General features: G+C 40.6%; 2 non-coding genes across 2 annotated transcripts; both read left to right on the forward strand.

Annotated features, from left to right (window-relative positions):
- Positions 1-21937: 21937 nt before the first annotated feature.
- Positions 21938-22009, forward strand: TRNAP-AGG. Its single transcript has one exon. It is a non-coding gene; the product is annotated as a tRNA-Pro (tRNA).
- A 962-nt stretch (positions 22010-22971) lies between these two features.
- Positions 22972-23043, forward strand: TRNAP-AGG. Its single transcript has one exon. It is a non-coding gene; the product is annotated as a tRNA-Pro (tRNA).
- Positions 23044-27264: the final 4221 nt, after the last annotated feature.

The following is a 27264-nucleotide window of genomic DNA, read 5'->3' on the forward strand; positions in this document are numbered from 1 at the left end:
TTGATAAAGGGCCAATTCAACTTATATAGGATTATCCTTTTAAAATTTCAATTTTCTTAGTTTCAAAAATATCCATGGCTTGAATTTTCTATTAAGAAGGAAAATGCATTCTACTTCCCTTGCTATGTTTTTGACACTAATTCAGCACAATTTGACACATTTACTGTCAAGGGATTTAAAAATTAAAAAAGAGTTTATTGTAAAAATTGTCCACTCAAGAGACATAAAGGAGATAGAAATTCAAGAGATAGCTTTGTAATGTGAAAATGGGGAGATTTGAAAAATCTTGATCAACATATTGATAGACAGGGCTGACTTTAGGCATAGGCTACTAAGGCCTATGCCTAGGGCCCGAATTTTATTAGGGTCCATTTTATATATATATATATATATATATGAGAGAGAGAATAGAAAAAAGATATTAAAAGATTTTCAACATGATATCATGGATTTCCAATAGATTTTAATTTGTTATGTTCCAATGGATTTATCAAAATTTTACCTTTCTTTTTATCCCTCTTATTTATAGAAACCCTACCTTTCCATTAGATTTCTCTTGCTACTTTCCTTTTGACCCTTTTGTTTTTCCCATGTATGATTAAATTTAGTTGTAATGAGATTTTTTTTTACTAAATTGATGACTCAATCAATACATTGTGCTCTTTTTGCTAGAAGGGAGTCATTTGTTAATTATTACTAGATAAAGAAATCAAAGAATGCAAAGATTCCTTTTACAGAGAATGCAAGATTATTAAAAAAAAAAAAAAAAAAAAGATAGATGATTTTAAAAAGGGAAGGGAAAAAGTTATAATTGTTATTATTTTTTAAAAAATAAATTTAATTTTGAAATGTATTGAGAGGCTTTATAGAATGATTGAATAGTAATTAAGTCATTGTTATTTTTTTCCTCTTATTTATAAAAATGGATCTAAAAGAATTTTTATTATATTTGTACAGTAAGAGTTAAATTTCGAAGTATCATTATATTAAAATTGCAAGATATAAATTAAATTTTTATTCCTTTAATTTTAAACATTTTTATTTTACTAAATTAGTAGGGACTTATATATATATATATATATATATATATATATATATATATATATATATATATATATATATATATATATATATATATATATATATTTATTATTATTATTATTATTATTATTTGAATATAAATATGTTTACTAAAAAATTTATTATTGTCTGTCTCAAGTTTGAATGAAAAAAGATGAGAGCTTTTTTTTTAAAACGATATCAAAGCCTTAATATTTTTCCACCTAGGGCCTCAACTAGGCTTGAGTCAACCCTTTTGATAGAAGATTAGAAAAACAATCTTATCAGTAAATTGTGATGAATCGGTTGCTGTTAAAGGTGTTCATAGAAAGTGTGAAGTTTCTTACAATGCAAGGTTATGCTTTTAGGGGTCATGATGAATCAACTGTCTCTAAAAATCGTGGAAATTATATGAAATTGGTAATTTTGTTAGGAAGCATGAATCCATAAATTGATAGTATTTAAAAAAAAACATCTAAAAATGCAAAGTGCATGCCACCGGAAATTCAAAGAGTGATTTTGAAAATTATTATTGATATTGCGAGAGATAAAATTCATGAAGAAATTGGAGAAGTCAAGTTTTGTATGCTTATTGATGAAGCAATTGATGAGTTAAGTAATGAACAAATGACTATCATTTTAAGATATGTTGATTGGGATGGGTTCATTAGAGAATGATTTTTAAAGTTGTTCATAGTGTAACATTAACTTTGAAAAAAAAGATATGCAATGTATTCAACAAATACAATTTGTTAACTGAAAATCTAAAGGGCAAGGCTAAGATGATGCAAGTAATATGCATGGGGAATGAAATGAACTCCAGACTTTATTTCTTAAAAATCTTCCACATGTTTATTATATTCATTGTTTTACTCATAGATTGTAACTTGCTATAGTTATAGTTTCTAAAGAGGTACATGATGTGCCGTGTTTCCTTTCAACATTAACTTCGACTATTAATTTTGTTAGTTCATTTACTAAACATCATTTTCAATTGAAATTTATCTGAAGAGCTGAAATCAATGATTAGATAGAATTGGGAGAAATTGGCACTGATACTCAATCTAATCAAGATTATTCTTTGGTATGAGCTGGAGCTACTCGTTGGAGTTCACATTTTAATTCTGTTAGGAGATTGATTGGTTTGTTTGGTTTAGTGAGTATACTTCTTCAAGATTTTATTGACAAAGGTCACAATAGTAACATTCGAGGAGAGTTAAAGGTTTGTACTTAGATATAAAATCATTTGACTTTTTATTTGTATTATTTTTGATGAATGAAATTTTAGAATATTAGATAAATTATGTCAGACATTACAGAAGAATGACATAGATTTTTTGAATGCTATGAATTTGATTTCTACTACTTGACTAAATATTCAATAGATCTAAGATGATAGATGGAAAAAATTTCTTTGGAGTGTGCTGAAGTTTTGTGAAAGCAATAATGTTGAGGTGCCAAACTTTGATGATTGCTACACACAAGGTACAAAACGTTCTTGCCAATAGAAAAATTGTTGGTGCAACCTTAGGTCAAGGTTGACCTGGTTGACCCGACTCGAGTTGACTTGACTCGAGTTGTATTTTGATGTTTGACTTGGGAAGATTGTCGGTGCAACCTTAGGTCAAGGTTGACCTAGTTGTGTTGCATGTTGATGTTTGACACTCGTGAGAGAGTTCTATTCTTGATATGGGACAAGAATAGATGTTTGGGAGATTATTGGTGCAACCGTAGGTCAAGGTTGACCTGGTTGACCTGATTCGGGAAAAAGTCCAAGTATGGAGACTTGGCAACGGAAAAGTCCAAGCAGGGAGCTTGGCACTGGAAAAGTCCAAGTATGGAGACTTGGCATGGAAAAGTCCAGGGAGCTTGGCACGCGAAAAGTCCAAGTATGGAGACTTGGCTGGAAAAGTCCAAGCAGGGAGCTTGGCACGGAAAAGTCCAAGTATGGAGACTTGGCATGGAAAAGTCCAAGCAGGGAGCTTGGCACGGGAAAAGTCCAAGTATGGAGACTTGGCACGGAAAAGTCCAAGTATGAAGACTTGGCACGGAGAAGTCCCGTGAGTGAAGCCGGGGAAAGTCCTAACTGGATGTTAGGCGGTTGGAAAGTCCCTGGTGAGTGAAGCTGGCGGTGGAAAGTCCTAACTGGGATGTTAGGCGGTTGGGAAGTCCGGTGAGTGAAGCCGGGAAGGAAAGTCCGGTGAGTGAAGCTGGGCAAAAGTGAAGTCAGGCAGATTGAAATCTGGTGAGTGAAGCGTGAAAATCCTAGTGAGTGAAGCTAGGTGAATGAGAAAGTCCTAACTCGGGATGTTAGGCGGTGTGAAATCGGTGAGTGAAGCCGGTGGAAAGTCCCGTGAGTGAAGCGGGCAAGGAAAATCCAGATGGATCAAGGGTGATCGGACATCGGTGTTGAGAAGTCCAAGTGAGTGAAGCTTGGCATATGGAGTCGAGAGGGCTCGGTGGCTCGTTCTCAGAACTAGGTTAGAGAGGGCACTCTAAACCGAGGAGTTGGATCGGTGCGTGGCCGATCCGGTGATCTGCGTTTGCCGATCGGTGCGGTGACCGATCGAATCGATCGATGGCTCACGGTTGCAATCTGATCGGTGCGAGACCGATCGGGAACCTCGCGAAGAAAACCGTGGATCGGTGCGGCCGATCCACCCTAACTGATCGGTGCGGACCGATCGGGAATAGATCGATGGCGTGAGGCGAAGCTCGATCGGCCTATGGACCGATCAGGAGGTTCCGATCGGTCCACGACCGATCGGGCTTCGATCGCGACACCTGATCGGTCCGGGGACCGATCGGGAGGTCCCCAGCGTTCCTGCTGATCGGTCAGACCGATCAGGGGTTCTGCAATTGCGACACAACGGTTAGTTTCTTCATTGTTTCTTCTTCGCAGGTATAAAGGATCGAGGCATCTTCCGTGCGAATAGATCTCCTTCTTCCTTCTTGCCTTTCTAAGCTGTGCTTGAGCTTTGTTGAGCTCCTCCAAAGCTTCGCGTGAGCTTCCTGGGTTCCTGCTGTTGTAGGCGTCGCGTGAAGTTGCTTCTTCACCAATCGACAAGAAAGCAAGCAATTGGTAGAGTGCGATTGTATTCATATTGTATTGCTTTTCTTCTTCTTGTACTCTTTGTTTGTTGTTGCAAGCGTTTGGCGAGGTTTCTCCACCCACAAGGAGTATATTGTATTAGCCGTTCTCGGGACTCATCCACCGACGGATTGACCGGACTCGTCCACCTTACGGACACGCCGAGGAGTAGGAGCCCTAATCTCCGAACCTCGTTACATCCTCGTGTTAAGGTTTGGTTTTCTTCTCTTTCGTTTCTTTGTATTTTCCGCTGCGACTAACCTAATTGTAGGAAGAAACGAGAGCGATTTGGGGCGGCTATTCACACCCCCTCTCTAGCCGTACGAAAGATCCTAACAAGTGGTATCAGAGCGAGGTCGCTCTTCATCGGATTCACACCCGTGGGAGCACAAGCGCTAGAGATGGATCAATTCGGAGAAGACATCACCATTCCACCCTTCTACAACGACAACTTCGCATATTGGAAGGTAAGGATGATGTATTTTCTTAGGACTAATATGTGGAATTGGTTTTGTGTACAAGAAGGGTTTACTCCTCCAATGGATAAAGAAGGAGAGCCTCTAGAGAAGAACAAGTGGACAAAGGAACAAGTCCATCAATCAACGATCAACAATGAGGTAACTAAAACAATTGAATTTTCATTACCTACTAATATTTTGCGTAAGATAGGTGAATACAACAATGCCAAGGAGTTGTGGGATAACTTGGCCAAGTACCATGAGGAGAGTTCCACTTCAAGCCATGAAGAGGAGCCTAGTGAGCCAAGTAGCTCACATCATGGAGGGAGCGAGTTGGGAGTTGAGGGCTACTCAACATCCAAGGAAGAAGAGGAAGTGAGTTCTTCTTCAAGATCGGAGCACGAAGAAGAAGCTTCTACCTCCGGGAGGGATGAAGAAGAGAACATCCATTCATCCTCAATCCTAGGTAACTCAAACACTTTAAGTTCAAGTAAATTGCATATAATGTGTTTTGAGTGTAGGGAATTTGGGCACTACAAGAGTAAGTGTCCAAAGAGGGTAAGAAAGACTCCACCGGCGCCAAAGGTCAAGGAAGCCGGAGTCCCGAAACGCAAGGGCAAGGAGCACATCGTGTGCTTCCAATGCAAGCAAAGGGGACACTATAGGAGCCATTGTCCGAGGGGGAGGCAACCTCACAAGGGCAAGAGACCGGGCACAACGATAGGGGGAGCTAAGGCAAACCCTAAGGTAACCTCTAAGGTTCATTATTGCAATTCTAATAAAACTCATGCTAGTAGTTTTGTTGCAATTGTTAATAATGATAAGCATGTTAACTTTAGGAACCAATACATGTGCTTAGGAGCTAAACATGTTAGCCTAGGTAAGGATAACACTAGAAATACCAACCCTAGGATTAACGCTTCTAAAGTTAAGGAAAACCTAGGTAGAAATCCCAAAAAGACTAGACACATGCCTAGGAATATCTCAAGAGAAAATGACAAATTAAAACTTGAGGTATTAGAGAGGAAAATCAAGTCTTGAGGTCAAGACTTGATAATTTAGAAAAGGCTCTTAAAAACATGGAGAAGTCATCTCTAGGGTTTAAGGGTCAAAAACCAAAGCCCAAGGACAAGAAAGGTTTGGGTCACAAACCTAAGTCCCAAATGGTCAAGCCCACCTATCATAATGTTCCATTCGATTATGGAACAAAACCTAGGGCTAGGAAGACCACCACCAAGGTCACAAGGAGTCACCCCTAGAGTTGATCTTGATGAGACCCAAATGACCAAGGCTTTAAAGCCTAAGAGGGTCATTAGGAGGGTTGCTAGGGAAGTCATCCCTAGTGAATTTTTAGTGAACCCAATGAGCTCAAGTAGGTATTGGGTTCCTAGGAGCATTTTCTCTACCCCATAGATGGGTTAGAGAGTGTCAACTCAATAAGAAGGGTAGTTAACCCAACTTTGAGGAAATTGACACTCAAGGAGCATTTTCAAGGTTTTGGGAACCTTTGAAAATGAAAGGATAATCTTTATCATTCACTCCTTGGAAGAGTAAAGTGTGCCAAAGTGAGAATATTTTAATCTTATTTGGCACAATTTAAGAAAACCTAGAGAAAACCATAATTGGGATTTTGGTTTCTCTTAGGGATATATGGGCAATCTAGGATTAGAATTTAAGTTAACTAAGAGATTAAGGATACTTAGATAGGTAATCTAGGTATTTTATTTGTGTTAACTTACCATGGTTGTTTGCCATATGACATGTCATGACATCATGTTTAGTTTTATCATCATTTGAAATGTCATGATAGTGCTAGGCTAGTTTATATGTCATGCTTTATTTAAGTTTTCAAACTTTATGCCATGACATCATGACATTGGCACATGTTTTTACTTATGATATCATTATATGCCATGTCATCATCTCTTGCATTATAATCAATGTAATTGATTTAAGGAAAAACACATTTTGATATTGAGATCAAATTGATGTTTAGAAAATGCATGAGAACTTAACCTAAGTTGACCTTAACCCATATCTCACATCAAATTGACTTGAATGTGGTTTGATACACTTTAGATGTGTGTGAGATATTAGGATCATGAGTTAGGATCAAGGTGCATAATTCTTGTACCTAGATGACCCTAATTCAAGAAATGGAGGATCATAGGGAAAGCTTATGTATAAGTCATGTACATTTAGCCCTAAGATTATGGTCCTAAATTCAAATGGTTTTAAAAGCATTTTAAAATTGATTTGAAAAACCTTGATGAAGCTTTCCTAGTGATAGCATTCATCATTGAACTTTGTGATACAAAGTTGAGTTAAAACTTGAACTATTTCAAAGTTTTTGAACTTTGTATCAAGATTTGAAAATGGAAACTATTTTCATAGAAAATTATTTTCCATGATAGTGTATGATATGAGGAATGTATCCTCAAAATTTCACAATTTTTGAATTTTCTGGAATTTATTAGGGGTTTCAATTTCGGAGAGGAAAATCGAAATCCCGTGATTGTCTGGATCGGTGGACCGATCCAGGAGGGCTGGATCGGTCACCGGACCGATCCAGTCTTATGGATCGGTGACCGATCCAGTGAGGTCTGATAAGCGTGCCAATGTGAAATTCACCGCATGTCCGAAATTTCGGTGAAAGTTGGTTTTAGATTTCTAAAGGTTTGAAACTCTCAAGACATTGTTGGTGCAATGGTCAAGGGAGTTGGCCTTTAGGGGAGTTTTAACTATTAGTCAAGGGAGTTGACTTTTAGGGAGTTTTACTCCTTGAGGATTAGTGATATGGGATTATCACTAAGTGGATCGTTGAGCTTAGTATCAAGGGAAAATAAGAGTTTCAATGAAAGGTATGGGACTTTCATTAGGAAGAAACTCTTGACCTTGATACCCTCCTTATTCTTTTGATGTGTGTCAAAAAGGGGAGAGTGTTCATTGGAGAATTATTGGAGAACCCAAGTTAGGTTATCGGTTTAACCTAAGCTAGGGAAAGAATGTCAAGGAAGAACATTGGAATACTTTTGATGTGTGTCAAAAGGGGAGAATTATTAGAGAACCCAAGTTAGGTTATCGGGTTAACCTAAGGGAGAATGTCTAGAGAATGTTCAAGGAAAGAACATTGGACATTGGAAGATGGTTGGAAAACCTAAGTTAGGTTATCGGGTTAACCTAACTTGATTATGGTTTTGTCAAACATCAAAAAGGGGAGATTGTTGGTGCAACCTTAGGTCAAGGTTGACCTGGTTGACCCGACTCGAGTTGACTTGACTCGAGTTGTATTTTGATGTTTGACTTGGGAAGATTGTCGGTGCAACCTTAGGTCAAGGTTGACCTAGTTGTGTTGCATGTTGATGTTTGACACTCGTGAGAGAGTTCTATTCTTGATATGGGACAAGAATAGATGTTTGGGAGATTATTGGTGCAACCGTAGGTCAAGGTTGACTGGTTGACTGATTCAGAAAAAGTCCAAGTATGGAGACTTAGCGGAAAAGTCCAGGGAGCTTGGCGCGCGAAAAGTCCAAGTATGGAGACTTGCTTTCGAAAAGTCCAAGCAGGGAGCTTGGCACGGAAAAGTCCAAGTATGGAGACTTGGAAAGGAAAACCTGAGCTTGGGGAAAAGTCCAAGTATGGAGACTTGGCAGGAAAAGTCCAAGTATGAAGACTTGGCACGGAGAAGTCCCGTGAGTGAAGCTCGGAAGAAAGTCCTAACTGGATGTTAGGCAGTTGGAAAGTCTGGTGAGTGAAGCTGGGAGTCCTAACTGGGATGTTAGGCGGTTGGGAAGTCCTGGTGAGTGAAGCAGGGAAAGTCCCGTGAGTGAAGCCAGGCAGTGAAAGTCCACGAGTGAAGCAGGTGAAATCTGGTGAGTGAAGCCGGTGAAAATCTAGTGAGTGAAGCTAGGTGAATGAGAAAGTCCTAAGTGGGATGTTAGGCGGTGTGAAATCTGGTGAGTGAAGCCGTGGAAAGTCCTGGTGAAGCCAGGCAAGGGAAAATCCAGATGGATCAAGGGTGATCGGACATCCGGTGTTGAGAAGTCCAAGTGAGTGAAGCTTGGCATATGGAGTCGGAGAGGGCTCGGTGGCTCGTTCTCCGAACTAGGTTAGAGGGCACTCTAAACAGGGAGTTGGATCGGTCCGTGACCGATCCGGATATCTGCGTTTGCCGATCGGTCGGTGACCGATCGAATCGAATCGATGGCTCGCGGTGCAATCTGATCGGTGCGGAGACCGATCGGGAACCTCGCGAAGAAAACCGTGGATCGGTGCAGACCGATCCACCCATCTGATCGGTCCGCAGACCGATCAGGAAGCGAGGGGATTGAGAAGGGGCGATCGGTCTATGGACCGATCGGGAGGTTCCTGATCGGTCCAGGCCGATCAGGGCTTGATCGCGACACCTGATCGATGCGGGACCGATCGGTGACAAACAAGCCTCATGCGCTTGGGCGATCGGTGCAGACCGATCGAGGTTCTAGCCGTTGCGACACAACGGTTTCTTCTGTTTCTTCTTCGCAGGTATAAAGGATCGAGGCATCTTCCGTGCGAATAGATCTCCTTCTTCCTTCTTGCTGTTCTAAGTGCTGCTGTGCTTGAGCTTTGTTGAGCTCCTCCAAAGCTTCGCGTGCTGGGTTCCTGCTGTTGTAGGCGTCGCGTGAAGTTGCTTCTTCACCTCCAGTCGACAAGAAAGCAAGCAATTGGTAGAGTGCGATTGTATTCATATTGTATTGCTTTTCTTACTGCTCTTGTACTCTTTGTTTGCTGTTGCAAACGTTTGTGGCGAGGTTTCTCCACCCACAAGGAGTATATTGTATTAGCCGGTTCTCCGGGGACTCATCCACCGACGGATTGACCGGACTCGTCCACCTTACGGACACGCCGAGGAGTAGGAGCCCTAATCTCCGAACCTCGTTACATCCTCGTGTTAAGGTTTGGTTTTCTTCTCTTTCGTTTCTTTGTATTTTCCGCTGCGACTAACCTAATTGTAGGAAGAAACGAGAGCGATTTGGGGCGGCTATTCACACCCCCCTCTCTAGCCGTACGAAAGATCCTAACAAAAATAATATAACAGATCACTATCATTTTGAAATAGTCAATGAAGTAATAGATTTTTAGTGGATGGTATTGAACGAGAGATTTCCAGAGGCCAAAATGGAATTTCTTACTCTCGGTAATGCTTTGAGTCCCGTTGATGGATTCAAATCATTTTTTCAGACATTTGTTCTCTTGTTGATAAGTTTTACTATCATGATTTCACTCAAGAAGAAAGAGGAGATTTGAATCAGTATAAGTTTGATGTATTGCGTCATGCACAGTTTCAAAATCTTGATTCTTTGCATCGTTTGTGCCAAACATTGGCAACAATGATGAAGTCGGTTCTCTATCCTTTGATTGATAGGTTTGACTCTTCCAGTTTCTAGAACAATTTTAGAATGAGCTTTTTTAGGCATGAAACTCATTGAGACGTCACTTTGTAATAAAATGGAAAATGGTCTTATAGTCAATACCATGGTTATTTATATAGAGGGGGATATTGCTCTAGGTATTGATATAGAACTTATCATAAACAAGTTTGTTATATTGAAAAATCACAAAGTATGGCTTAAATAAGAATTCGACATATTTCTTTAGTTTCTTTTATTTCTATTATATGAAGTTCAAATTAATGTTTAAAAGCATTCTCCCTACCAAAGAAAATATTGCTAGCTACGCTGCTAGATATTGATGTAGGATCCATAGATTATTATTATTATTTTTAATATTTTTTATTTTTTTAGTATTTAAATATTTTTGATATTTTATATATTTTTGATATTTTTTTATTTTTTTTTAATTTAATCTATTTTTATTATTGTGAGTCTGTTAATAATTTTATAGAAATTGTAAAAAAAAATGATGAACATCAAACTAGTTTATATATTAGGATTTCTTTCATTCATATCGGGTATAGAGTTTATAGCCTATATAAACACCTGTCTATTTGAGGAATCATCCTATATTATTAAAAAAACAAACTTTTTTAGCCCGTAGGATAAACACTATCCTGTTCAACGTTAGATACACACTTCCAATATTGGTTATACAATTATTTAGGATTGGGAAGGATTTGACTATAGTCGTCTCAGTTCATTTGGACTTTGTTAATTGTTTTGTTGTTTTTTCTTCTTCTTACAATTTCATTACTCAGCGAGATTCTCCGCAACAATTTAGGGGTGAACATTCGATTAATTCGGTTAATTTTGTATAAATTTTTTTTTTATTTTTTAAACAAATTCAGTTAATTCAGTGTTAACCGAAATAACTAATTTTTAATTTGATTCGGCTAATTTAATTTTAGTAAAAATTTTGATTTGATTCAGTTAACCAATATTAAATGTTTATCCCTATGCACCATCACACATCAACTGTAGTAAAAACTACAATATAATTATTCTCAATTTGCTAAATTTTCATGTTTTCTTCGAAAAAATTCACCCACTTTTGTTCGGTTTATGAAAATATCAATTTTTTCATTTTCAAAAGATATTTATAATAAAGGCTATTTGGTTTAGTGGTATGATTCTCGCTTAGGGTCCGAGAGGTCTCGAGTTCAATTCTCGGAATGCCTTATTTATTTTATTTTTGAAAATTTTATATTAAACTTCAGTCATTTTTTTTAAAAAAATTAGTAGTAAAATTTTGAAATATAAATGATCCTGTCCGAACCAGGAGTCAACGGAAGCTGGGGGTGTGGCGCTTCTTGCTGGATCCTCGAGTGCTCCGGTGAACCTGCAACAAAACCGAGCCGGGGGGGGGGGGGGGGTCCCGGCGACGACCCTCCGACGCTCAAGTTAGGCGAGGAAATAGAGGAAGAAAGTGGCTGCAGAATGAAGACTTGCCCCCTTCCGGTGAAGAAATGGAGACCTTATATAGACCTCTCGAAGGAGCCTGGGCGCGCCAATCAAAGCAATCACCTGCTTTCGACCATGCCCAGGTATGAGTCTGTCAGAAGGACCATGCCCAGGTATGGGTCTGTCAGAAAGACGTCCATAGGGCCATACCGCTACTATATCAACCTCTCCATGATGTGACGACGAGATCCTCCCTCGTGCAAACTTGTGTACGGCCTAATCATCAGACACGCCTCTGCTGACATCCCATATCCCGAGCCGAACGAATAGGCTGCTCGGCTAATCTTTGCATCCTCGCTCTTATCCTGGACGAGCGGACCACCCGCTCGGCCCTCGGTCCCAGCCGGGCGGACACCCGCTCGGCCATTCAGTCTTCCCGCCTTAGCGTCGGAAACCCAAGCCCATGGCTGGGTTATCTTTGGTTCCGCTCGGACCTACTCAGCTGCTCGGCGCAACCATTAACCGCTTAGTCAGCCCTACATCTGTCCTCAAGCTGAGACCCTTCAGGAAGTGGATCCCCCATTCTTACCGCCGGATCACTTGTCTTCCCTTCAAGTCTAGTCGAAGGAGGCAGTGAGTCCGACTGACTGGACTATGTGTCCGAGCGGGCGGTCGTCGCCTTACCGTCGCTTATAATATCCCTTGAGCCGTTCGGCCCTTATGCCAAATTCAGCCGCTCGTCTCTTCGTTTTGGTTGTCTTGTCGCTCAACGTGGATGTTTGCTTGTCTAAATCTTCTCGAAAATCACGCAAATCCTCTTCATTAAGCCGAAGCATGCGCGGTATGGGCGCATTAATTGCGCTTGGTGACAGAGCGCCACGTGGCTCTTCTTGCGTGGCGGTGATGATCCGTACGATGGGACGCCGATTACTTTGAAATGGACGGTTAGATGATGACCTCGTCTCTCGTGACCTGCATCCGACGGCGGAGGCCGACCGGCCTCGGCCGTATAAAGCCTCCGTCTCCTTCCTTCGCCGCATGTTTGCTTGTGCGTTGTCCTTCTGCCTCTTCTTCTGCTGCGGCCTCCGACGATCCAGTTCCTGTTTTTCGGCGGATACCATCCCACCGGTGATCCTTTCCGCCCGTTTCCTTCTCAGTGAGTCTTCTCCCTTCGTTTACAAGGTCTTCCCAACTCGTTTTGCCTCTTTCGTTCCCATTCCTTCGGTTTCTTGCTATCTTTTTGCTTCTCCGAGATGGCAAGCTCCTCCGAACCCGCTGTTGATGTTCATGGCCCTTGGTATCTGACCATGGAGAGTCGATTTGATGAAGAGGGCGCTCGGCGCCTTGTTCGGACGTACGGGATTCCTGATGACCATGAAATAGTTATAGCCGATCGGCGCGGCTCCCGATCTTTAACGACGGGCTCGTCGACCTTCCGCTCGGACGGTTATAGACGCCGGCTCGTCTCTCGATCTTTAACGTCGGAGCTCGACGACGCGGATATTTATAGCCGGTCGGCGTGGCTCTCGATCTTTAACGACGGGGCTCGTCGACCTTCCGCTCGGACGTTTATAGACGCCGGCTCGTCTCTCGATCTTTAACGTCGGAGCTCGACGGCGCGGATATTTATAGCCGGTCGGCGCGGCTCTCGATCTTTAACGACGGGGCTCGTCGACCTTCCGCTCGGACGTTTATAGACGCCGGCTCGTCTCTCGATCTTTAACGTCGGAGCTCGACGGCGCGGATATTTATAGCCGGTCGGCGCGGCTCTCGATCTTTAACGACGGGACTCGTCGACCTTCCGCTCGGACGTTTATAGACGCCGGCTCATCTCTCGATCTTTAACGTCGGAGCTCGACGGCGCGGATATTTATAGCCGGTCGGCGCGGCTCTCGATCTTTAACGACGGGGCTCGTCGACCTTCCGCCGGTCGGCGCGGCTCTCGATCTTTAACGACGGAGCTCGACGGCGCGGATATTTATAGCCGGTCGGCGCGGCTCTCGATCTTTAACGACGGGGCTCGTCGACCTTCCGCTCGGACGTTTATAGACGCCGGCTCGTCTCTCGATCTTTAACGTCGGAGCTCGACGGCGCGGATATTTATAGCCGGTCGGCGCGACTCTCGATCTTTAACGACGGGGCTCGTCGACATTCCGCTCGGACGTTTATAGACGCCAGCTCGTCTCTCGATCTTTAACGTCGGAGCTCGACGACCTTCAAGGCTAACTCCTTACCAGGTCGAGCGACCTTGGCCTTCATACCTTATCCCGTGCTTGAACAGTTTTTATGCCCATCCGAACGGCACGGGTCATTTGCTTACGAATTTAAATGCATACTCCTCCTGGCCGATCGGCTCGGGGGCCTTCGCTATTCGAGCGCTTGGCTCGAATAATCCATATGCCCCTGCCGAACGGTACGCCGTTCAGCGGAGAATGCTCAATGTGTTTTCATCTTTTTGCTCCCTGCATCACAAGTATATAGGCGACCAAAAAGTATATAAATTTATATTTAGCGCACCTTTCACCTAGCTTGGAGAACGTACTCCTGGCTGAACGGCTCAGGGTCTGCTTCGTCGAGCATTTTGGCTCGGATAATTTACCTCCGTCCGAACGGTACGGGGCCTTCGATTCTTGTTGATGATGCCTTATATTTGTTCTCTTGATTCTTCATTTCTGCATTTCAAGTATTCAGTCGAAAAAAGTACACAGGATGATTTACATTGATACACCTTTCACCCCGCCCAGTAAGGCTGGAGGTGGTTCGTGCTCCACGGTCTATCTAACTGCCGACCATCCTCATCCTCCAAATAATACGCGCCCGAGCGGAGCTTTTCGATGATTTTGAAGGGACCTGCCCACGGAGCTTCAAGCTTGCCGACGTCGCCGACCGGCTTGACTTTCTTCCAGACCAGGTCGCCGACCTGGAATGATCTGGGAATGACGCGCCGGTTGTAGTTTTGCTTCATCCGCTGACGGTATGCCATCAGCCGAACGGATGCCTTGGCTCGCTCCTCGTCAACCAAATCCAGCTCCATGTTCCTTCGCTCGGCGTTGCCTTCATCGTAACATTGGACCCGGACGGACTCGACGCCGACTTCAACCGGAATGACCGCTTCTCCGCCGTACACCAGATGAAAAGGTGTGACGCCCGTTCCTTCCTTAGGAGTCGTTCGTATGGCCCATAAAACGCCCGGCACATCATCCGGCCAAGTGGTCGAGCCGAGCGCGCAGAATACGGAGAATTTCCCGATTGGCTACTTCGGCTTGACCGTTGCTTTGGGGGTAAGCCACGGACGTGAAGTGTTGCTCGATGCCGTAGCTTTTGCACCAATCTTCTAGCACCTTCCCTGTGAATTGCCGCCCATTGTCGGAAACCAATCGGCGAGGGATACCGAACCTACAGATGATGTGTTGCCAGATGAATTTTTTGACCATCTGCTCGGTGATCCTGGTTAGTGGTTCGGCCTCCACCCACTTGGAAAAATAATCGACCGTCACCAGCAAAAATTTCCTCTGCCCGGTCGCCATCGGAAATGGACCCACAATATCCATTCCCCATTGATCGAACGGACATGAAACGGTTGATACTTTCATCTCCTCTACCGGTCGGTGGGAGAAGTTGTGATACTTCTGGCATGAAAGGCATGTAGATACTGTCCGAGCGGCGTCTATTTGTAAGGTCGGCCAAAAATATCCAGCTAGCAGGATCTTCTTAGCTAGTGACCGTCCGCCCGGATGTCCTCCGCACGATCCTTGATGTACCTCTTGGAGGATGTAAGCCGAGTCTTCCGAGCTCACACACTTCAACAGCGGGCGAGAGAAAGCCTTCTTGTAGAGCTGATCGCCGATGAGCGTGAACCGACCGGCCCTCCTCCTGAGCAGCTGGGTTTCTTCCCGATCGGCCGGTGTGACACCCGAACGCAAAAACTCTGTGATGGGAGTCCTCCAGTCGTCCGGAAACATGAGGCCTTCCATCCGGTCAACGTGTGCCACCAAAGATACTTGTTCAATTGGCCTCGGTACAATGACCGGCGTTATAGAACTTGCTAGTTTGGCCAACTCATCGGTGGCTTGGTTCTCCGTTCGGGGAATCTTCCGAATAAGGACCTCTCGGAAAGTAGCTTTGAGTTTTTCAAAGGCCTCAGCGTAGAGTCTAAGCCGAACGCTGTTGATTTCAAAGGTGCCAGAAAGTTGCTGAGCGGCCAACTGTGAATCCGAATAAAGTGTCACCCGACCGGCTCCTACATGCCGTGCTGCCTGCAATCCGGCTATGAGAGCCTCATACTCCGCTTCATTATTGGTTGCTTTGTAATCCAGCCGGACGGATAGGTGCATCTTTTCTTCTTGAGGTGAGAACAGCAATATTCCAATCCCACTTCCGAGCCGAGTGGAAGACCCATCCACATATATTCTCCACATAGCTTCCGGCTCTGGCCTTTGCACTTCGGTCACAAAATCAGCCAAGGATTGCGCTTTGATCGCCAAGCGGGGCTGGTATTGGATGTCAAATTCACTTAGTTCTGTCGTCCACTTGATGAGCCGTCCGGACGCTTCTGGATTCAACAGTACTCTTCCTAGTGGACTGTTCGTCCGGACAATGATGGTGTGAGCCAAGAAATATGGTCGAAGGCGCCGAGCGGCTAGAACCAAAGCAAAGGCCAACTTCTCGAGCCCGGTGTAACGAGATTCAACATCTTTTAAAATGTGGCTCGAAAATACACCGCTTGCCTCACAAGTGCTGAGCCTACAGCATGCTCGATTGACGACAAATAAATATAAAGTGACTCACCCCGATCGGCTTGGCAAGTACAGAGAGTTAAGATATGTTTTCAATTCTTGAATGCTCGGTCACATTCTTCATCCCACTGGAACTTAGTAGCCTTGCGTAATCTTGAAGAATGGTAGGCTCGAGTTGGATGATTTCGATCTGGACAAAGCAGTTATCCGACCGGTCAACCGCTGCACTTCTCTTGTATTTCTGGGAGGCGGCATGTCTTGTAGAGCTTTCACCTTGCTGGGATTTGCCTCGATTCCCCGCTCGGTCACTATGTACCCCAAGAAACGCCCTCCTTTTGCTCCGAACAGGCACTTCTGGGGATTTAGCTTGACTCCATATTTGCGTAGCGTTCGGAAGGTTTCTTCCATGTCCTTGAAGAGATCGGCCGCTCGGACGGATTTGATAAGAATGTCGTCCACATAGACTTCCAGATTCCGCCCGATCTGCTCCCTGAACACCTTGTTCATCAAGCGTTGATAGGTGGCCCCGGCATTCTTCAATCCGAACGACATCACATTATAGCAATATGTGCCGTCGGCAGTCACGAAGCTGACTTTTTCTTGATCTTCACGGGCGAGCGGCACTTGATGATAGCCTTGGTAGGCGTCGAGCATACATATTAACTCGCAGCCGGCCGTAGAGTCCACCAGCTGATCTATCCGGGGCAGGGGATAAAAATCTTTGGGGCATGCTTTGTTTAAGTCCCTAAAGTCGATGCAGACTCTCCACTTGCCGCCCGGCTTGGAGACTAATACTACGTTAGCCAGCCAGCTTGGGAACTGTACCTCGCGTATGTGGCCGGCCTCCAGAAGTTTCTCTACTTCCGCCCGGATGATGGCATTCTGCTCGGCACTGAAATCTCTTTTTCTCTGCTTTATCGGCCGAGCGTCCGATCGGACATGCAACTCATGCTGCGCTATGCTCGGCGAGATTCCGGGCAACTCATGTGTCGACCAGACGAAGACATCATGATTTCGTTGAAGGCATTGGATCAGCTCTGCCTTCTGCTCCTCCTCCAGATCAGAGGCGATAAAAGTCGTGGCCTCCGATCGGGTTGGATGGATCTGAACCTCCTCCTTTTCATCATAAATTAAAGCAGGAGGTTTCTCGGTTATGGCGTGTACCTCGATCCGGGGTGCCTTCCGAGCGGAACAGGCTTCTGCTCGGATCATCTCTATATAGCACCGCCGAGCTGGTAGCTGATCTCCCCGTACTTCTCCCACTTTGTCCTCCACGGGGAACTTGATCTTCTGATGGAAGGTTGAGACGACTGCTCGGAATTCGCTGAGCGCCGGTCGTCCCAAAATGACGTTGTAGGACGAAGGAGAGTCGACCACCACGAAGTTTATTGTCCTAGTCCTCCTGAGCGGCTCTTCTCCCAGCGAGGTAGCCAGTCGGATCTGTCCGACCGGCTGCACTTCGTTACCCGTAAACCCGTAGAGCGGCGTTGTCATGGGCAGCAGCTCGGCTCGATCAATTTGCAGCTGATCGAACGCCTTCTTGAATATAATGTTGACCGAGCTCCCTGTGTCAACAAATATGCGGTGAATAGTGTAATTTGCTATTACCGCTTTAACGAGCAGAGCGTCGTCGTGGGGCACTTCAACTCCTTCTAAGTCCCCAGGCCCGAAAGTGATTTCCGGTCCACTTGCCCGCTCTTGGCTGCAACCGACTGCGTGGATCTGGAGCTGCCGGACACCCGCCTTTCTGGCTCGGTTGGAGTCTCCGCCGGTCGGCCCACCAGCAATAACGTTGATCTCGCCCCGAGAAGTATTGCTCCTATTTTCCTCTTCCCGAGTGGACGGTCGGGACCGTTCTCTGGACGCTCGACGACTCTCCTGTCTTGGAGAGCGGTGCCGATCGGGCGTCTGTTGATGTCGTCTCTCGGTGCGGGTCCGGTCGGCTTCATGGGTCCTTTATCTCCTGTCGATGGAAGGAGACCGTCGTTCGGCATTCCTGGGAACGGGATTAGCCACGAAGGGAAGACTTCGACAATCCCTCGTGTTGTGCGTATCCGTCCGGTGGAAGGAGCAGAACATAGGGGTCCATTTCTTCTTAGGCTTGCTCCGAGCGACAGCTACTTCTTGCACTTGGGACCTCATATGAGGGGAGCGGATTGCTTCAGCCCTTGGTCCTTTCGGCGGTTGATGAGCGGCGAAGGGTCTCCGCTCGGCAGGAGGAGCCCGTTCGGTTGGTATTTCTTTTTTCTTGGCCGCTTGCGCTTCCTCCACGTTGATGTATTCATTGGCTCGGTATAGCATATGATCATAATCTCGGGGCGGTTTCCGAATGAGTGATCGGAAAAAATCCCCATTCACTAGACCTTGTGTGAAGGCATTCATCATGGTCTCCGAGGTGGCTGTTGGAATGTCCATGGTCACAGTGTTGAATCGCTGAATGTAGGCTCGGAGAGATTCGCGGGCTTCCTGTTTGATGGCGAACAAGCTGACACTTGTCTTCTGATAACGCCGACTGCTGGCGAAGTGGGGGAGGAATGCCGTTTGGAAGTCCTTGAAGCTTGTGATGTATCCGTCCGGCAGCCTCCGAAACCACCGTTGAGCCGATCCAGAAAGAGTGGTAAGAAAGACTCGACACTTTACGCCATCTGTATATTGATGGAGCGTAGCTGTGTTATCAAACTTACCCAGATGATCATCCGGGTCCGTTGTTCCGTTGTACTCGCCGATCGTCGGAGGCACGTAGTGCTTGGGTAGAGGCTCTTGTAGAATAGCCTCCGAGAATTGGCGATTGATCCGCTCGGGAGATGAGTCCGCCCGGGGAGCTTTCCCTTTTCTGTCATCTCGCCTTGGCATTTCGTCTGAAGAAGATCCTCTATCTCTTCGAGCTGGTACGGCTTCAGGGGTGCGAAATAAGGCCCGATGGAATGCAACGATGGCTTGAGGTGCTTCTGCTCGGCCACCCGACGCAGTTGCTTGTTGCTCCGGCCGCTCGGCGGCTGCTTTCTGTTTTTGCTCCACAAGTTTGGCGGCCCTTATCTCGACCAGAGCTTCGAGTTCTTCCGTCGAAAGCGCCACCGTGTGTTGTCGTCCAGCCTCATCCATTGTTTCCAGTCGGATGCAGAAGCGTTCCCACAGACGGCGCCAAATTGATCCTGTCCGAACCAGGAGTCAACGGAAGCTGGGGGTGTTGCGCTTCTTGCTGGATCCTCGAGTGCTCCGGTGAACCTGCAACAAAACCGAGCCGGGGGGGGGGGTGTCCCGCGACGGCCCTCCGACGCTCAAGTTAAGCGAGGAAATAGAGGAAGAAAGTGGCTGCAGAATGAATACTTGCCCCCTTCCGGTGAAGAAATGGAGACCTTATATAGACCTCTCGAAGGAGCCTGGGCGCGCCAATCAAAGCAATCACCTGCTTTCGACCATGCCCAGGTATGGGTCTGTCAGAAGGACCATGCCCAGGTATGGGTCTGTCAGAAAGACGTCCATAGGACCATACCACTACTATATCAACCTCTCCATGATGTGACGGCGAGATCCTCCCTCGTGCAAACTTGTGTACGGCCTAATCATCAGATACGCCTCTGCTGACATCCCATATCCCGAGCCGAACGAATAGGCCGCTCGGCTAATCTTTGCATCCTCGCTCTTATCCTGGACGAGCGGACCACCCGCTCGGCCCTCGGTCCCAGCCGGGCGGACACCCGCTCGGCCATTCAGTCTTCCCGCCTTGGCGTCGGAAACCCAAGCCCATGGCTGGGTTATCTTTGGTTCCGCTCGGACCTACTCAGCTGCTCGGCGCGGCCATTAACCGCTTAGTCAGCCCTACATCTGTCCTCAAGCTGAGACCCTTCAGGAAGTGGATCCCCCATTCTTACCGCCGGATCAATAAATATATAGTATTTTCCTATATTGATATTTTTAAAAAATAGATAAAATATTTTTACACTATTTTTATATTGTATATATTTTCAATATTAATGATACAGTCATATTTTAAGAATATTCAGTAATAAACTTTTAAAAATATAAAATATCAAAGAGTTTAGGATATAAATATTTTGACGAATCAAAAAATTATTAGAGTCCTCATATTTCAAAAATTTTATATTAAACTTCAGTCATTTTAAAAAAATATTTTAGTAGTTAATTTTTAAAATATAAAATATCTAGTATTTTCCTATATTGATATTTTTTAAAAAATAGATAAAATATTTTTTACACTATTTTTATATTGCATATATTTTCAATATTCATGATAAAATCATGTTTTAAGAATATTCAGTAATAAACTTTTAAAAATATAAAAGATCAATGAGTTTAGGATATAAATATTTTGACGAATAAAAATTTTATTAGAGCCATAATCACTTTAAAAACCCAATAATTTCAAAAAAATAATGTTTACTGAAGACACGGTGAATATTAATGAGTGTAAGATGATTTCATAATTATTAATGTAAATATAATTATCAAACTAAGTTAATATTTCAAGTTGTTGCATTTTAAATTAATTCAGTTAATTTGTTGTTATCGAAATAATTAATTTTTAATTTTATTCACTTAATTTAATTTTAGTAAAAATTTTGATTCAATTCGATTAATCAATATTAAATGCTTACTCTTAAGCATCATCACACATCAATTCTAGTAAAAACTACAATATAAAATTTTCATGTTTTCTTCATAAAATAATTGGATCACTTTTGTTCAGTTTATGCAAATATCATTTTAATAGTTTCAAAAGAAATTTAAATCAAAGGGCTTTTGGTCTAGTGGTATGATTTTTACTTAGGGTGCGAGAGGTCTCGAGTTCAATTCTCATAATACCTCATTTATTTTAGTTTTGAAAATTTTATATTAAACTACAGTTATTTTAAAAAAAATTAAATATCTAGTATTTTCCTATATTGATATTTTTTAAAACATAGATAAAATATTTTTTACACTATTTTTATATTGTATATATTTTCAATATTAATGATACAGTCATATTTTAAGATATTCAGTAATAAACTTTTAAAAATATAAAATATCAAAGAGTTTAGGATATAAATATTTTGGCGAATCAAAAATTTATTAGAGTCATAATATTTCAAAAAATTTATTTTTGGAAATTTTATATTAAACTTCAGTCATTTTAAAAAATATTTTAGTAGTTAATTTTTAAAATATTAAATATCTAGTATTTTCCTATATTGATATTTTTAAAAAATAGATAAAATAATTTTTACACTATTTTTATATTGTATATATTTTCAATATTCATGATAAAATCATGTTTTAAGAATATTCAGTAATAAACTTTTAAAAATATAAAAGATCAAGGAGTTTAGGATATAAATATTTTGGCTAATCAAAAATTTATTTGAGTCATAATCACTTTAAAAACCCAATAATTTCAAAAAAAATAATGTTTACCGAAGACACGGTGAATATTAATGAGTGTAAGATGATTTCATAATTATTAATGCAAATATAATTATCAAACTAAGTAATATTTCAAGTTGTTATATTTTAAATCAATTAATTCGGTGTTAATCGAAATAATTAATTTTTAATTTGATTCGATTAATTTAATTTTAATAAAAGTTTTGATTGGTTAATCAATATTAAATGCTTACCCCTAAGCATCATCACACATCAAGTGTAGTAAAAACTACAATATAAAATTTTCATGTTTTCTTCATAAAAAAATTGGACCACTTTTGTTCAGTTTATGAAAATATCATTTTATTAGTTTCAAAAGAATTTCAAATCAAAGGGCATTTGGTCTAGTGGTATGATTCTCGCTTAGGGTGCGAGAGGTCCCGAGTTCAATTCTCGGAATGCCCCATTTATTTTATTTTTGAAAATTTTATATTAAACTTCAGTCATTTTTTTTTTAAAAATAGTAGTTAATTTTTAAAATATAAAATATCTAGTATTTTCCTATATTGATATTTTTTAAAACATAGGTAAAATATTTTTTTACACTATTTTTATATTGTATATATTTTCAATATTAATGATACAGTCATATTTTAAGAATATTCAGTAATAAACTTTTTAAAATATAAAATATAAAAGAGTTTAGGATATAAATATTTTGGCGAATCAAAAATTTATTAGAGTCATCATATTTCAAAAAATTTATTTTTGAAAATTTTATATTAAACTTCAGTCATTTTAAAAAATATTTTAGTAGTTAATTTTTAAAATATAAAATATCTAGTATTTTCCTATATTGATATTTTAAAAAAAATAGATAAAATAATTTTTACACTATTTTTATATTGTATATATTTTCAATATTCATGATAAAATAATGTTTTAAGAATATTCAGTAATAAACTTTTAAAAATATAAAAGATCAAGGAGTTTAGGATATAAATATTTCGGCGAATCAAAAATTTATTAGAGTCATAATCACTTTAAAAACCCAATAATTTCAAAAAAAAATAATGTTTACCGAAGACACGATGAATATTAATGAGTGTAAGATGATTTCATAATTATTAATGCAAATATAATTATCAAACTAAGTTAATATTTCAAGTTGTTGTATTTTAAATCAATTAATTCGGTATTAATCGAAATAATTAATTTTTAATTTGGTTCGATTAATTTAATTTTAATAAAAGTTTTGATTCAATTCAGTTAATTATTAAATGCTTACTCCTAAGCATCATCACACATCAAGTGTAGTAAAAACTACAATATAAATTTTTCATGTTTTCTTCATAAAAAAATTGGACCACTTTTGTTCAGTTTATGAAAATATCATTTTATTAGTTTCAAAAAAATTCCAAATCAAAGGGCATTTGGTCTAGTGGTATGATTCTCGCTTAGGGTGCGAAAGGTCTCGAGTTCAATTCTCGGAATGCCCCATTTATTTTATTTTTGAAAATTTTATATTAAACTTCAGTCATTTTTTTTAAAAGCCCCAATAATTTCGAAAAAATAATGTTTACTGACTTTTAATGAATGTAAGATGATTTCATAATTATTAATGCAAACATAATTATCAAACTAAGTTAATATTTCAAGTTGCTGCACTTTAAATTTTAAAACTTTAAAATAATTTGACCTGTTATATGTTGGTTTCATTGATAACAATATGCCTTATAATATTTTTTAATTTAATTGGTTCAGTCAGTTTGATTTTAAATTAATTGTTCAATTTTATAATTCATCGCCCTCTAATTAACTCAATGGGCAGTTTCTTGTTGGAATTTGAATGGAAAGCATGAATAATGAAGGAGACTCCTTTACATATGAGTTTTAGTCTCGTATTAGGAGTTTTATGGCTAATTGGTTTGTTTATATTCATTTATAAGCATTGTAATTGTGAACAAAAATATGGAAAGAAAATTTCTTTCATGCATCTTTTAATTGATCTTTGTTTTTGCAAGTGATGCTCCAGTTATATATTCAGTAGAACAATCTAATGTTTAAAAATAAATTTTTAAAAATATTTTTTATCTCTAAAAATTCTGGTAATTTTTTAGGATATGTAAAATAAATTGTTTAATTTTTTAAAAAATAAAAGATTCTATTTTCTTATTTTTTTAATATTAAAAATTATTTTTTAGAAAATAATTCATAATAATTTAAATAATATTTAAAAAATGTCAAAAAAAAATTTATTATGTAGAGAACATCATGTTTATCTTATAAAAATAAAAGTTTTCGAAAATAAGTCTGCAAATTATTTTTAATTTTCAAAATATAATTTTTGTTAAGTAAATTTATAAAAAATAACTTAGCGGAAAAAAATTCGACAATTTTTATATTATTTAGTAGAAAATTAGTTTTCTATTTTAAACAATTTGTATCTTAATAAATTGAAAATTGAGAAATTTAATCTAAAAAGAATTTTGGAACCTAATACAATTCGATTCACTAGAAATTTCGGTGGTATATAATCCTTATGATTTCTAATGTACCAGTTGGTTTTACTATAATTTTTAAATTTTGATTTTTGAAAATTATTTGAGTATACATGGTCATTTTCCATTTTCTTTATTTTGTTTTTATGTTTCATTTTCTATTTTTAAATTATCATACATAACTAAGGGACATGAATTTGTTAAGTTTAATTTAAGCTTAGCATTTTTATTTTCTAATTTTAGCATATTTTTAGAAAATATCTTAATAAACTCGAAAGACTTTCTAGGAGATATAGCGGGTACATCATTTACCTCGTGGTTTGTTCCTCCCCTTTATCGTTGCTTTCCTCTAAAAATCCTCTCCCTTCGTCGATGCTCATATCTGAGGAACTTTTGACATTCTCTGGTGGTTTGCCATCATTAGGGTTGTAAATGAACCAAATGTTCATGAATAAGCTTGGTGTTCGGCTTGGTAAGAGATTGTTTATGTTTGTTCAATATATACAAAATTAATTAAACAAACAAGAACATCTCGTTAAGCTAAACAAATAAGCTTGAACATATATGTGTTCAGCTCGTTAACGTTCATGAATAACGTTTATGAGCAATGTTCGTGAACAACGTTCATAAACAATGTTCGTGAATAACGTTTATGAACAACGTTAATGAACAATCCTCACAAACAATATTTATTAATAAAATTATTTTCAATATGCTAAATAAATAATAAAATAAAATAAAATAAATAAATAACTTTAAATTATCAAGCTTAATAACTAATCAAACAACTAAAAGTTTCAAACAATCAAACAAGCTTGAATTTAGAGTTCGGTAACATCTAAACGAACCAAACTCAAGCCAAGCTCGAACCAAGCTCAAACCAAGCTTGAATTGAGAGCTTGATAACATCTAAACGAACCAAGCTGAAGCCAAACTTCAAACAAGCTCAAGCTCATAAAAAATAAACCAAGTCAAGCTTGAACACTCATTTCAAAAGCTTGGTTCATTTTAAACTTGGCTCGGTTACCTTATCAAACAAGCTTGAACACCCCAAAGCTCGGCTCGGCTCGGCTTGTTTACAGCCCTAGCCATCAGGGCTAATCTGGCATACTCTTTTAGATCTTATTCTGATGACGATGATTTATCCCATGTCGCCTTCAAGTTTTTGTGCTTTGTTCTTGTTGGTCTTTTACACTTGTCTTTCTCTTTCATCTTCAATTTGTGGCAGTCATTTTTGATGTATCATTCTTCTTGGCAATTGTATCATCGAACCGTCCTTTTACTCCGAAGGAGCTTTTTCACCTGTGACTTGTTAAATTTATTAATTTTAATATATTTGCTAAACTTTCTTGATAATAACGCTGCTTCATTTTCATTGTTTGATGTTTCAGAGTCTTGTTCATCCTTATGGGTCTTCAGGGTAAGTTTGTCATTCGACTCAGAAAGTTAATTAAACATTTTCTTTCAATATTTTAGCTTCCAGGTCGTGGCGAGGCACTAGGCCTTCTTGGTTATTGGAGCAATAACCACTTCCTTAGACAAAGCTTCCATAAAGAATTTCAATGTTTAATTTTCTCACTGTAAGCTTTTAATTTTTGAAAAATTAATTAAGCATAGATTTTGGAACTCAATAGAGGTTCCTACCTACAGAATTATTCAAAAATCTAGGGGGTACATAGTTTCTTGGTATTTTCCTAAGTTGACCTTGATGCTTCCTTATATACTAATTTAATTTACCATAAATTCTAATTTTTGACTTTAGAAATTTCTTTAAGCATGCATCATTTTTCAATTTTTCAATCTCTAATTTTAAATTTTCAATTTCTTTTTCTAATTTATCTAATTCTCTAGAAAGAGCTTTAATAAATCTAAAAGATTGATTCGGGGTTAGATTGCGTACCTTACTTACCTGATCTGGTGACGCTCCCCCTTTATTGTCGCTTTCTTCTTCTGAGGTTCCTCCCCCTTTATCTATACTCATTTCTGAGCTTGACTCTTCTTCCAGCTGATGGTTCGCCATTAGCGCTAACCCCGAGAATTCTTCGATGTCTGACTCGGAGGATGATGAATCTGACCAAGTGACCTTCAGGTTCTTGTGCTTGGAGGATTCTGGTTTCTTGCTTTTTGACTTTTCCCTTTCTTTCTCCTTTCTCTTTAATTTCGGGCAGTCATCCTTGATGTGCCCTTCTTCGTTGCAGTTGTAGCAGCGAACCGTCCTTTTTCTTTGTTGATGTCTCTTTTTCTGCGGTCTAATTTGTTAGAATTTAAAAACTTATTGAACCGTCTTACCAGTAGTGCTGCTTCGGATTCGTCGACCGAGGCTTCGGAGTCAGAACTGTTCATTTTTGCCTTTAAGGCAATGTTCTGACTGGTCTTCTATACTCCACTGGGCTCTGAAACTCGAGATTCGTGAAGTTCAAAAGTGGAAAATAATTGTTCTAAAGTACTTACCTCGAGGTCCTTAGAGATGTAGTACACATCTACTAAGGATGCCCACTCTGGAGTTCTCGGGAAGGCATTGAGTGCGTATCGGATAGAATCCCGGTTGGTTACCTCTTCTCCAAGGTTCGTTAGTTGCGTTATCAGCTCCTTGATTCTCGCTTGGAGTTGCGCTACCTTCTCGCCTTGGTTCATCCGGAGGTTCGTCAACTGGTTCCTGAGGATGTCGCGCTTTGCTAGCTTCGCTTCGGAGGTACCTTCGTGAAGCTCCAGGAATTTTTCCCAGAGATCTTTCGCGGAGTCGTAGCTTCCGATCCGATTTACCTCCTGCGGCGGCAGAACGCTGAGTAGGTGGAACTCAGCCTTTCCGTTGGCGACGAAATCTGCTTGCTCCTTTTTCGTCCAGGTATTTTCCTCCTTATCTTTCGGAACTGCATAGCCATATTTCATTATTAAAAGAATGTCAAATTCAGTTTTAAAAAATACCTCCATTTTGCGCTTCCATGTGGGGAAGTCTCCGTCAAACTTCGGGGGATGAATGTTCGCTCCGGCCATCGTCTTGATCGTAGTGCTTCAGTTGGCGGTTAGTCCTTCTGAGGCGATCAGGCTCTGATACCACTTGTTGGTTCAGCGGAGACCGGCAAGAGGGAGGTGAATTGCTGTAAACAAAAATGAAACTACCCTCCTCGGATTTCAACTCAGAATAAATGCAGTAGTAAAATAATAAGGACAGAAAATAAAAGCAGAAACAGAAGTTTAACCTGGTTACAACCAAGAGGG

This window comes from Zingiber officinale, chromosome 4B, assembly GCF_018446385.1.
Source record: "Zingiber officinale cultivar Zhangliang chromosome 4B, Zo_v1.1, whole genome shotgun sequence".
Taxonomy (NCBI): Eukaryota; Viridiplantae; Streptophyta; class Magnoliopsida; order Zingiberales; family Zingiberaceae; genus Zingiber; species Zingiber officinale.